Genomic DNA, 11,527 nt, shown 5'->3' on the forward strand with positions numbered 1-11,527 from the left:
CTGGGACCTTCTGGAGTGGAAGAGAGGTGCTCAATCTCTTATGCCACCTCAGCTCCCTGGTCTGCTGCATCTCTTATTGTCTCTCCTCTGTGTCTCTCTTTGTGGCATCATCTTGCTGTGCCAGCTCTCCACGTGGGCCAGCACTCCATGCCAGCCAGCACTCCACGTGGGCCAACTCTCCACTCAGGCCAGCTCACCATGCAGGCCAGCTTGCCCTCACCAGAAGGTCCCAGGAATTGAACCCTGGACCTCCTATATGGTAGACAGGAGCCCAATCGCTTGAGCCACATCTGTTTCCCTAGATATGTGTTTTTAATTTGATGAACTTTGGCCCTTTTATATCTGTCCTGGGAATCTGAACTACAAAAGGAAAGAACACATCTTGCTCCTTCCCTTGTCCAGCTTAGGACCGTCTCCTTCAAGTGCATTTCTCCAAGATGGGTTTCCCACCTTGATCTCAGTCTCCTTGGCTCTAAAATAAGGAATAACGCCGATCTCTGGCTGCTTCACAGGCGCATCAGACGAGATGAGTGTTAAACGCTTAGAAATCTCTAGCCATATACAAACATAAGCTGTTTTATTTATTATTTGTGTGGCCAGTGGTGTCTCTAACCGTTAAATTTACATAAGCCCAAGGAGTGACAAGAGCATTGTGGTATGATCTTTTTTTAATCGCTGCCCCTCCCTGCCCCCTCCCCAAGGAGAACAGGAGTGGGCAGTGGGAAGCAGCCTGCCTGTTCCCAGGGTTCAAGTTTGCTCCGTAGCTGGACTTCTCAAAGAATTTCAGGCCCTGGGCCTGTAAGAGGAAAAGCTGAGCTGTGCATCTTGAGCAGAGCAGAAATTCTTTCCTGCCCCTCATAACAGAAATCTTAAATATATGGAGTGTATATGTTTTAAGCGTGCTGCAATTTCCAGTGTGCATTTCCTGCTTGGTCCAAACACACATAGGTGGAGTTCCTCCAACTACTGCAGAAGGCCAGCTTTTGAAAATTGCCCTGCCCTCTGAGTCCTGGGTGGTGCCATTTTGAGAACTTGCTTTCTCCTTCTGGGGCACTGTGTTCTCAGCTGGAGAATAAAGCCCCTCCAAAGGTCTTGGATTTCAGGGTCACAGAAAGAACTTGCTTTCAACGGGCATCCTCAAAGACGCGACTGGAGCCAGGCTGCATTCAGCAGCCCCTCTCCAGATGGCTCCTCTTTCTCCTCGGCCTTGCAGGTCTTGGGACAGAGGATGGAGCGGTGGGCGCTGGCGAAGGCCTGAAGGGGTCCCAGAGGGCTTTGCCAGCCTCATGGGTGTTTGAAGCCTGCCCCCGTGGGGCTGGGAACATGGAACCTCAAAGAAATTTGCCTCACCCCAGAAGCATGAAGTCATGCTTACTACGGGCCAAACACGAGCAGGGGCTCTGCTAGGCTCTTCCCACATTGTTGTTTTGTTTAACTAACAAGGAGAAGGAAGAGTTGAACCATGCCCTGGTTTTTGCAATTTTAAAGTAAAACTCCACTGTGTGAATTCTAATTCCCCCTCATCTCACATCTTGCATTAGGAGCCACCCTTTCCTGCTTCTCCGGTGTCTTTCTTTCCTGGAAGCTTCCAAATTCACATGCTTGACGATCCCAGAAAAATGGTGCCATCTCAGTCCATCCCAGGCCTGCTCGAATGGATGCTGTCATCGTCATTTTTGATCCAAATACGCATTTCTCCCCAAGGATGTTGGAAGTAAAATACGGTCATTGTTTCCAGAGCCAATGACAAGAAATCTGCCTAGGTGTTTTAAGCCTGCAGATCCTGATTTCTTAATTCCAGACATTCGGTTCTTGAGGTGAGGTTCACGTGAAGGGGCTCTCGGGGTCCAGGAAGTGACTGGACAGAGCCGGGGCTGGGGTGGGGGTGGCAGGCTGGCCGCTCCCCCGCCGTCCAAAGGGACGTGCTTTTTCTTGCAGAGTCACCGAAATACTCAATGGTGTTTTTACTATTTCAGCAGCTTGCTCGATGAGAACATTTTCTTCTCCTCCACAGACGCCCTTTCCAAACATTCCTGAGAGGGCTGATAAGAAAAACTGCCCTGGTGGGTTCTAGAAAGAAAACATTCAATTGAAGGACAGGGCAGTCCCATTCTGCCCAAAGGGGGTGGTGCAATGAAGCAGCCATGTGGCTTTGATTACAGTGTTCCAGCTTTCTAAGGTTTCCAAAGGACACCACCAACAAGGATAATTCTGTCCGGAGTGCACACATTTTCAAGGAAGTGTTCAGAAACTGCCGATTTGTTTTCAATCTTCAAGTTCATATTCACATTTTATGAGGTGAGCAAGAGAAAGCACGGACCCGTCAACCTCCTACCATATGTAAATAGGTACGTTTAGGGCCAAATCCTTCTAGAAAGGAGGAAACCAAAGTGAACAGTCCTCCAGGATTTCTAAGCTGCTGCTTATAGCATTTAGAAAGGTAGCACAAGAAAAAGCTCCAAAACGTACTCATCAAATGCAATGGATGTATCACATTACTGAAAGAAGTTGTCAATGCGGGAAGAATAGGGGATGTGGGGAGTGGGATATATGAGAATCTTTGATATTTTTTAATGTAACATTTTGTGTGATCCATGAGGTTTTTTTTTTTTTAAGATAATAATAAAAAAATTAACAAGAAGCCAGAGCCGAACAGGAAGGTAAATTCTACCTTCTATTTACTGTATCATCTTTAAAGTCCAAGGTGATTTTTAAAATTTATTCCCCCCTGCTTTTTCAAAACAAGCTGATATTTCTATGTTTCCAAGAAGAATTTGCCACAAATGACTCAATCTGTGTAAGCTTATATTAAACAATAAAATTCAAATGTCTCAATTTGTCATTTAATATTGATTTTTTTTTTTTTTTTTTTTTTTGGTTTGAGAAAAGGAAAGAAATCTGGGATGATTCACACTTTGAATTCCTTGGGTGTTCTTGGAAATAATATTCTCAGAAAGTCAGAAATACTCAACTGAAACAAACAATTCAATTCATAGACCAATTTGCAAAGTCATATGGTTTGAGGATTGGCACAAAGTTTAGTAAAATACCTCATGAATGAAACTGTTTCCTCAAAGAACCCCATCCACTTTCCTCACAGTGGAGCTCATCTGTGTCCCATGTATTGTTTCCAGTTTTATACCTATTCTTTAAAGAAAGAATAAGAAAACCATTTATTTTCAACATCATTTTAGCAGAATTCAGATAATCCTTAGAATGCTCTTTTCTTCTTAACATTTTAAGGATTCTGGGAAACCTGTTAGGACATTGGACTCCTGGAAGCAAGGGTTTGCTGTCAAAGGTTATAAAGCAGCAGCAGCTGGAAAGAATCCACAGCTGTGCCATTGTATAGGTCTGCAAAGACCTTCAAACAAGGAACAAATCTAACTTGTCAGTCACGATGCCTTGGTTGAAACAAAATGCAGGCCTGTCAAACACAGTCATTTGGGCTCCAAAATTATGCTTTGCACAACACTAAATTAGTTTTGTCAAAACATAACCATGGCTCTCAAAACACTGTCAGAACTTTCAAAGTTCAATAAAGGAGGACAGCCTCTGTGGTGTAGGTGGACTTGGCCTTTGTCTTTATCTAATGTCGTGTCCATAAAGCCATCCATCTGTCTATCCATCCAGCCACTCATCCAAACATTTCATTCTGCCACTCAACAAGTAGTCTTGAATTCTTAGTATGAGCCAGGCCCAGCTCTAGACTCTGGACACAAAGAGAAAAAGACACAGTCATCTTCTCAAATGTCCTACTGAGGACACAGACATGAAAAAATTGTTTTAGTCAAATAAGATGACTGCTGTAACAGGGGGCAGCGAGAACAATGCTGCATTAGATCAGCCAACTCGAGAGACCAAACTGAAAGTGGACCATTCTTTCTAGGTACTCGTTAATATTCCCAGAAGAAGACCTGGTGTCTTTGTTTGCCATTCTGCTAAGAAAACACCACACAATGGGTTGGCTTAAAGAATGGGAATTTATTGTTTCATGGTTTCAGGGGTGAGAAGGTTGCAATCCTTGGGGCTACTTGGCTTGCTTTTCTGCTTCCTGTCACACAGCGATGTCCACTCCTTTTTTTCTGCAGGGTTCCACTGACTTCCTGTTTCTCTGGTAATTTGGAACAAGACACACACTTCTATAGTTGGCCTCACTTTCACAAAGAATAACATCTCCAAGAGATCCTACTTACATGGGGTCACCCCCATAGGAAGGTAGATCAAGACTAAGAGTATGTCTAAATTGAGGTATGTAATTCAACCGACCACACCTGGTGTCCTATATCACTCTGTTTTTTTCTCTTAAGATATGCATAATGAATAACACTTTCACAAGGAATACATCACCCTGGGGATACCTAAATAAGGAATTCAAGCAGGGTATTCAAAATTCCCAGCATTAGCTGTACCAATATCTTCTCCTCTTTCAAAGAAGTATATGAAGATGCAAATGAGAGTAACAATATTGTATGATAACCTAAACTTGGTCTAACATATTTGAAGAACCATATTTTGAAAACTCAATACCTAATTACAACTTAGGCATGGTGGACCTCAACCAGACAGTGAAGTCTATGTTTCAAGTCCTTGCATTTGATAGAGACTTGTTGAAAAACTTACCAAAGATATCCTGAAGGAGTTTACACTCTTCAAAGTTAAGATAGCTGTTTTTTATTTTAAGGTAGCTCTTCAATGACCAATTACAGTCAATAAATTTGGATATAATGTCTTATTAATGACCCTGGGTCTCATCAGCCAACTGAGGTGTGATAACCAGAACTGTCCTCCCACTTTCCCAACAATGAGGGTGAGAAGGTCTAGTGGGGCTCAGCTTTTACTTCTTGCTGGGGAAATACCCTCTCGGCCACACCTACTTTAGCAGAGGTGCAGAGCGAAATTCAGAAGGTGTCTTAGCTTTCCAGAGTTGCTGTTACAAATATGACACAATGGGTGTGCTTAAACAACAGGAATTTATTGGCTCATGGTTTTGTGGTTAGCAGAAGTCCAAAATCAAGGAAGCAGAGCTTTCTCCCTAAAGTCTGCAACCCTCTCGTGCTGGCCAGTCTTGGGCTTCCTTGGCTTACCTTTGTGTCTCTCCTCTCTCTTCCAGTTCCCGCTGACTTCTAGCTTTGGTGGCCTCTGAGTCCTCTTTAGTAAGGCCTCCAGTCGTCTGGATTCCGACCCATACTGCTTCAGTTGGCCACACTTGGACGAAAGATAACATCCTCAAGAGGTCCTCCCCACCCCCTCACTCCCATAGGAATGCAGAGTAAGAGTCAGAATACGTGTTGTTGGGTCCGTAAAGCGAGCCTGCTGTTCTGACAGCAAGTCTCTGGAAGACCTTTGAGTTCTGACCGAACATGTCAAGAGGATGCAGCTGAGTAGTTTACCCACTGGGCCAGAGGTGGCCATAGTTGGGGTGGGCACTGCTTATTCTGGGGTCTGTAGGCTGAGGTGACAACACGATTTGAGGGTCTGCTGGACAAATCATCATTCCTTTTATGTTATGGGATGAAAGACAGAATTAGTCATTGCAAAGCAAATTTAGAATTTTCAATGTTTCTCTTTGCACAATCCAGTCAATAACCATCAAAGGACGTGACTCTTTTCAGCCATTTAGACTGAAAATTAAAGACGCCAGATCAGTGGTGACTCGGTCCATTCCTTCTAGTCCCTGAGATGCCACTGATATTTATGCCAAACACATAAACATGCTATATGGACTAACTTGAAGGCAGGCAATGAATTTAACCTACACCTCTGAAAACTGAGTTTTCGCTGACCTCTGTCTGATGTTGAGATCGCAGGGGAGTGCACGGCAGCTTGGAGCAGGGCTGTCCACGGGGCTGCGCAAGGAGGAGTCTGTCCCCTTCCCCAAAGGCATTCCTGAGCCCCCACATGATCCTGACGCTGCAGTGCTCTTGTCCCCCAAACACCTGCTTGGCTACTTTCAGCTTAGAAGTTCACCATTGGAATTTACTCAATTAACTTAAACATATTTTTTCTGTTAAAAGGTACCCCATCAACTGGACCTTCTTGGTCATTTAAGCTTATCTCCTTCTGAGTCAGTCCCCAGCCTCCTTCCATCAACACATGGTGGGCACCTGCCTCCCCATTTGTCCTGGGGGGCCCAGGGAAGACAGACATCTGGGCAGGCCTGCCAGGGCGGCTGGCACAGGTTGCTGGGAAGGGCCTTGGCTCTGAGACAGGGAGGAAGCACCAGCGTTGCCCAGTCCCTGGACCCCAGAGCCCTAGCTGGGGAGCCCGGCTCCCTGGCACCCTCCTTCACCTGGGGGATCTCTGTTTCCTGCCTTATCTGGTGCCCAGGGAGGTGCCTGCTCCTCAGAGGTGACTCTCCTGCCTCCTTCCTAGTCCTTCTCTCACCCACCTCATGAAGACTTCCCCAGATAGACCCTGGCTCTGCGGTGGGCACTCCTGGCGTCACCCCACAGCCTGGCAGATGGGTTCCTGCCCTCTGGGTTAGGATACCCCGGTGTCGTCTGAACCAGCCTGGCTGCCTCCCCTTCGCCGTTTCCCGTCCCGTGGATTGGCCTCTGCGTTGGCTCCTGCATTGCCCGCTCCTCCTGGGCCTCCCTCTGCTCGCTGGTGCTGCTGGCCAGCTCGCCTCCTCCACCTCCACCTCCGCCTCCGCCTGGCCTTCCAGCACAGTGGAAATTACTGCTGACTGTGAGCACCTTCGCGTGAATTTGACCCATTGTTGGCAGCTGCTCTTGGAAGCAGGGAAAAGAGGACCTTCTTAGGTGAAGCAGGGAGAAAGCAGAAGACTCCTTCTGCAGGAGAGTGGAAGGGCAGCCGAAGGGTGGAAGGGCGGTCGATGTGAAAGGCACACGGGACCACCGGCCTCCTTGTGTCCAGTGCTGCTTGCTCCAAACTCTCCAGTTCCTACCCCGCACTGTTTATCTTCCTCCTCACACCTTCCCTTCAGTCATCATTTCTTTCATTCAGCCAGTTTGCCTTGGTAGCCCTTCTGTGCTGGGGATGCCAATAGCGAGCAGCAGAACTTTCTAGCTGGCAGGAAAGGGAGAAACTGAGAACTGAACTCCTAGGCAAAAAGAAACCAGAAACTGATGATTTGGAAAATTTTGAGCTTCTAGAAAGTGAGTCCCTGGACACTAGTGCTCCAGGTGAGGAACCAGTCAGGCTCTCCAGAAGGGAGAAATTGGAGGGAAAACGGGTTCTGGGTCCCAAACTATGCTGAACCGCAGCAGGGCAAACTCCACTGGATTTCAGGTCTGAGAGTCTCTACAGACCCACGCTTTGTTGTGGCAGCCCCGCGCCTTCCTAGTACTGTCCCTGACACTCAGGTAAAGGCGCCGCCCTCTCCAAGCGCTGGGGTGGCAGTGTCTTCCTGAACAAAAGGGGCAGATGACCCAGCGGCTCCAAGCACAGGGGCAGAGCCACCCTTTCCACACACACGGTGGACCTGCTGCCTTGGCCCGAGGAGAGCTCTTCATTTCAGACCTTGGCTTCCACAGTCTGCCCTTGAAGCCATTTTTTTTTTAATTTGAAAAGTCGTGAGTTTACAAAACAATCATTCACACCACTCAGGATTCCCATACATCACCCCACCACCACCCTCTTACATTGTTGTGACACATTTATTACAAGTGATGACAGAACATCATCATAACGTTACTGTTATCTATAGTCCACAGCTTATATTTCGTGTAGTTTTCCCACAGACCATCCTATTATTAATGGCATGTAATAATATTGTTTATTTGTATAGTTCTTGAGAGAATGTTCTCAGATTTGTCCTGTTAACTACAGACCATTATTCACCATGGAGTTTGCTTTGTTATAGAGCGCCCTGCCTTGTACAATCCATCCAAACGGTACACTCAGGGGCTCTCAGTTTTATCACAGAGTTGTGCTGTCATCAGCTCAGTCCATTTCAGAATGTTTTCATTATCCAAAAGGAAACATCCCGTACCCCCTTAAGCCCCCCATTATCGACCCTTAGCATTGATGCAGCACCTTCTCTGCCATTATATAATCTATACATTACATTAGTTATATATTTCCCACGTACCTCCATATGTTAACCTTGTAATAGAGGAACATTCTTGTATTTGTACCATTAACCTCAATCATCATTCACCAATGCAATCACAATATTATATACTCCTTAGATTATCCTTTGCTTTCTTTCAACTGTGTTAACTATCCCTTTCAGCCACAACCACAGTTATAAATCAGCAGTGTTGATTTTACTCACTCTAATGAGTTACCATCAACTCTATCCATTTCCACACTTTCACAGTCCCCCTTTTTAAACAATCTACACATTCAGCATCAGTTCCCCCTTCTTAACCCATATTCTATCTCCTGGTAACCTATACTCTTTAGTTTAACTTCATGAGTTCACGCTTCTTATTTAGTTCCTATTAGTGAGACCGTACAATATTTGTCCTTTTGTGTCTGGTTTATTTCACTCAACAAAAAAGTTCTCAAATTTCATTCATGTTGTCATATGCATCCCAAGTTCATTTCTTCTTACAGCTAAATAGTGTTCCATTGTATATATTGATATACCGCATTTTGCTTATCTACTCATCTGTAGATGGACACCTGGGTTGTTTCCATCTTCAGTAATTGTAAATAAGGCTGCTATAAACATAGGTGTGTAAATGTCTGTTCGCATCCTTGCTTTCAGTTCTTCTGGATATACTCCTAATAGAGGGATTGCCAGACCATATGGCAGTTCTTATTTAGCTTTTCTGAGGAACCACCAAATAGTCCTCCACAGAAGTGGCATCATTTCGCATTCCCACCAACAGCGAAAGAATGTTCTCATTTCTCCATATTCACTCCAGCACTTGTAGTTTTCTGTTTTTTATTTTTTATTTTTTTTAAATACTGGCCATTCTGTAAGGTGTGAAATAATATCTCATTGTAGTTTTGGTCTGCATTTACCTAATACCTAGTGATGTTGAGTGTCTCTTCATGTGCTCTTTAGCCATTTGTACTTCTTATTTGGAAAAATTTCTGTTCCAATCTTTTGCTCATTTTAAAAGTTACATTGTTTTTTTTTATCATTGAGTTGTACGGTCTCTTTATATAACATGGAGATCAAACCCTTATAGGGTATGTGGTTTCTGAAATACTTCTTCTAATGAGTAGGCTGCCTTTTCATCTCACTAACAAAGTCATTTGAAGCATCAAAGTGTTTAATTTTAACATTTACCTGTTTTTTCTTTCATTGCTTGTGCTTTGGATGTAAGGTTTAAAAATACTTCACCTACCACAATTTTTTTTTTAAAGGAGGTACCAGGGAATGATCCTGGGACATTGTCCATGGGAAGCAGGCACTCAACCAACCGAGCTACCCCTGCTCCCCAAGACCTTGAAAATATTTCCCTACATTTTCTTCTAGGAGTTTTATGGTTCTAGCTTTTATATTTCAGCCCGTGATCTGTCTTGAGTTAATTTTTGTATAAAGTGTGAGATAGGGGTCCTTCTTTCTTTTAGCTATGGATATTTGGCTCTTCCAGCATCATTTATTGAATAGACTGTTATGACCCAGCTGGGTGGGTATGATAAATGTAGTAAAAAATCACTTGGTGGCCATAGATGTGAGGGTCTATCTCTGAATTCTTATTTCAGTTCCATTAGTCAGTATGTCTAATTTTATGCCAGTCCCATGCTGTTTTTACCACCGTAGCCAGGTAATATGCTTTAAAGTCAGGAAGTGAGAGTCATCCAACCTCATTCTTCTTTTTTAAAGATACTTTTGGCTAGTCTGGGCCTCTTACCCTTCCAGATAAACTTGATAATTGGCATTTCCGTTTCTGTAAAAAAAAGCCATTGGGATTTTTATTGAGATTACTTTGAATCTGTAAATCAGTTTAGGTAGAATTGACATCTTAATGATAATAGTCTTCTAATTCATGAACACAGCACATCATTCCATTTATTTAGGTCTTCTTTGGTTTCTTTTAGCAATGTTTTGTTGTTTTTGGAATATAGGTCCTTTTTGTCTTTGGCTAAGTTTATTCCTTAATATTTGATCATTTTAGTTGCTAGTCTAAGTGAAGTTTTTTTCAGACTTCCTCCTCAGATTGCTCTTTAGTAGTGTATAGAAATGCTACTGATTTATGCATATTAATCTTTTATCCTGCCACTTTGCTGAACTTGTCTATTAGTTCTTGAACTTTATTGTGGATTTTTCAGGATCTTCTAGGTATAGGATCATATCATAAATGAATAGCAAAAGTTTTACTTCTTCTTTTCCTATTTGGGTGCTTCTTATTTCTTTTCTTACCTGATTGTTCTAGCTAGAACTTTTAGCACAGTATTGAATAACAGTGACAGTGGACACTCGTGTCTTTTCCTGAGCTCTGTGGGACAGCTTTCAGTTTTTATCCATTGAGTACAATGTTAGCTGTGGGTTTTTCATATATAGGCACTTTACCATGTTGAGAAAGTTTCCTTCTCTTCCTATCTTTTGGAGGGTTTTTATCAAGAAACAGTATATTTTGTCAAATGTCTTTTCTGCATCAATTGAGATCACCATGTGATTTTCAATTTATTATTGTGGTGCATTTCCCTACTTGATTTTCTTGTGTTAAACTACCCTTGCACACCTGGGTTAAAATGTACTTCATCATGGTGTATAAATCTTTAATGTGCTTTTTTAAAAAAAATGTAGTTTATAAGTTTATTTCTGAGTTGCAAACATTATTTCCCCTTCCCCATGTTTTTAGAATTTCCTGTATTCCTCCATTCAATCTTGGCTGCCACAACCAGACAGAAAATGTGAAGATCTTCTTTTTCTTACATCTGTAGTAGGAACCTTAGCAACAGACATTAACTATTAATGTGCTTTTGTATTCAGTTAGCAAGTACTTTGGTGAGGATTTTTGCATCTATATTCATTAGAGAAATTGGTCTGTAATTTTCTTTCCTCATAGTACCTTTTTGGCTTTGGTATTAGGGTGATGTTGGCTTCATAGAATGAGTTTGGTAGTATTCCCTCCTGTTCAATTTTTTGGAAGAGTTTAAGCAAAATTGGTATTAAATCTTTGAATGATTGGTAGAATTCACCTGTGAAGTCATCTGGTCCTGGGTTGAAGTCATTCTTGCATTCAGAGAACAGAAGGCACCAAATCCAAGAGGCAAAGGGGAGAATTAAATGGTTCTGGGATGGGCTGGGACCTGGGAAGAGGATATCATAGGCATGGTAATCGTTCTCTTCTTTGTCCTACAAGAAATTATTTATCTATCTATCTATCTATTTATTTATTTAAGGAGGTACTGGGGAATGAATCCAGGACCTCATACGTGGGCAGAAGGTGCTCAACCACTGAGCTGCATCCACTCCCCAGTGGGAGTTGGCTTTTTCATTTGTTTGTTTTTAGGGGGTACCAGGTATTGAACCTGGGACCTCATACTTGGGAAGCAGGCACTCAACCACTTGAGCTATATCCACTCCCCAGAAGCTATTTATTTTTGCATAATTATTTATCCCAACTTAATGGCTGTGAAGGTTAATTTTATGTGT

This window comes from Dasypus novemcinctus, chromosome 11 (genome assembly GCF_030445035.2).
Source record: "Dasypus novemcinctus isolate mDasNov1 chromosome 11, mDasNov1.1.hap2, whole genome shotgun sequence".
NCBI classification, from domain to species: Eukaryota; Metazoa; Chordata; class Mammalia; order Cingulata; family Dasypodidae; genus Dasypus; species Dasypus novemcinctus.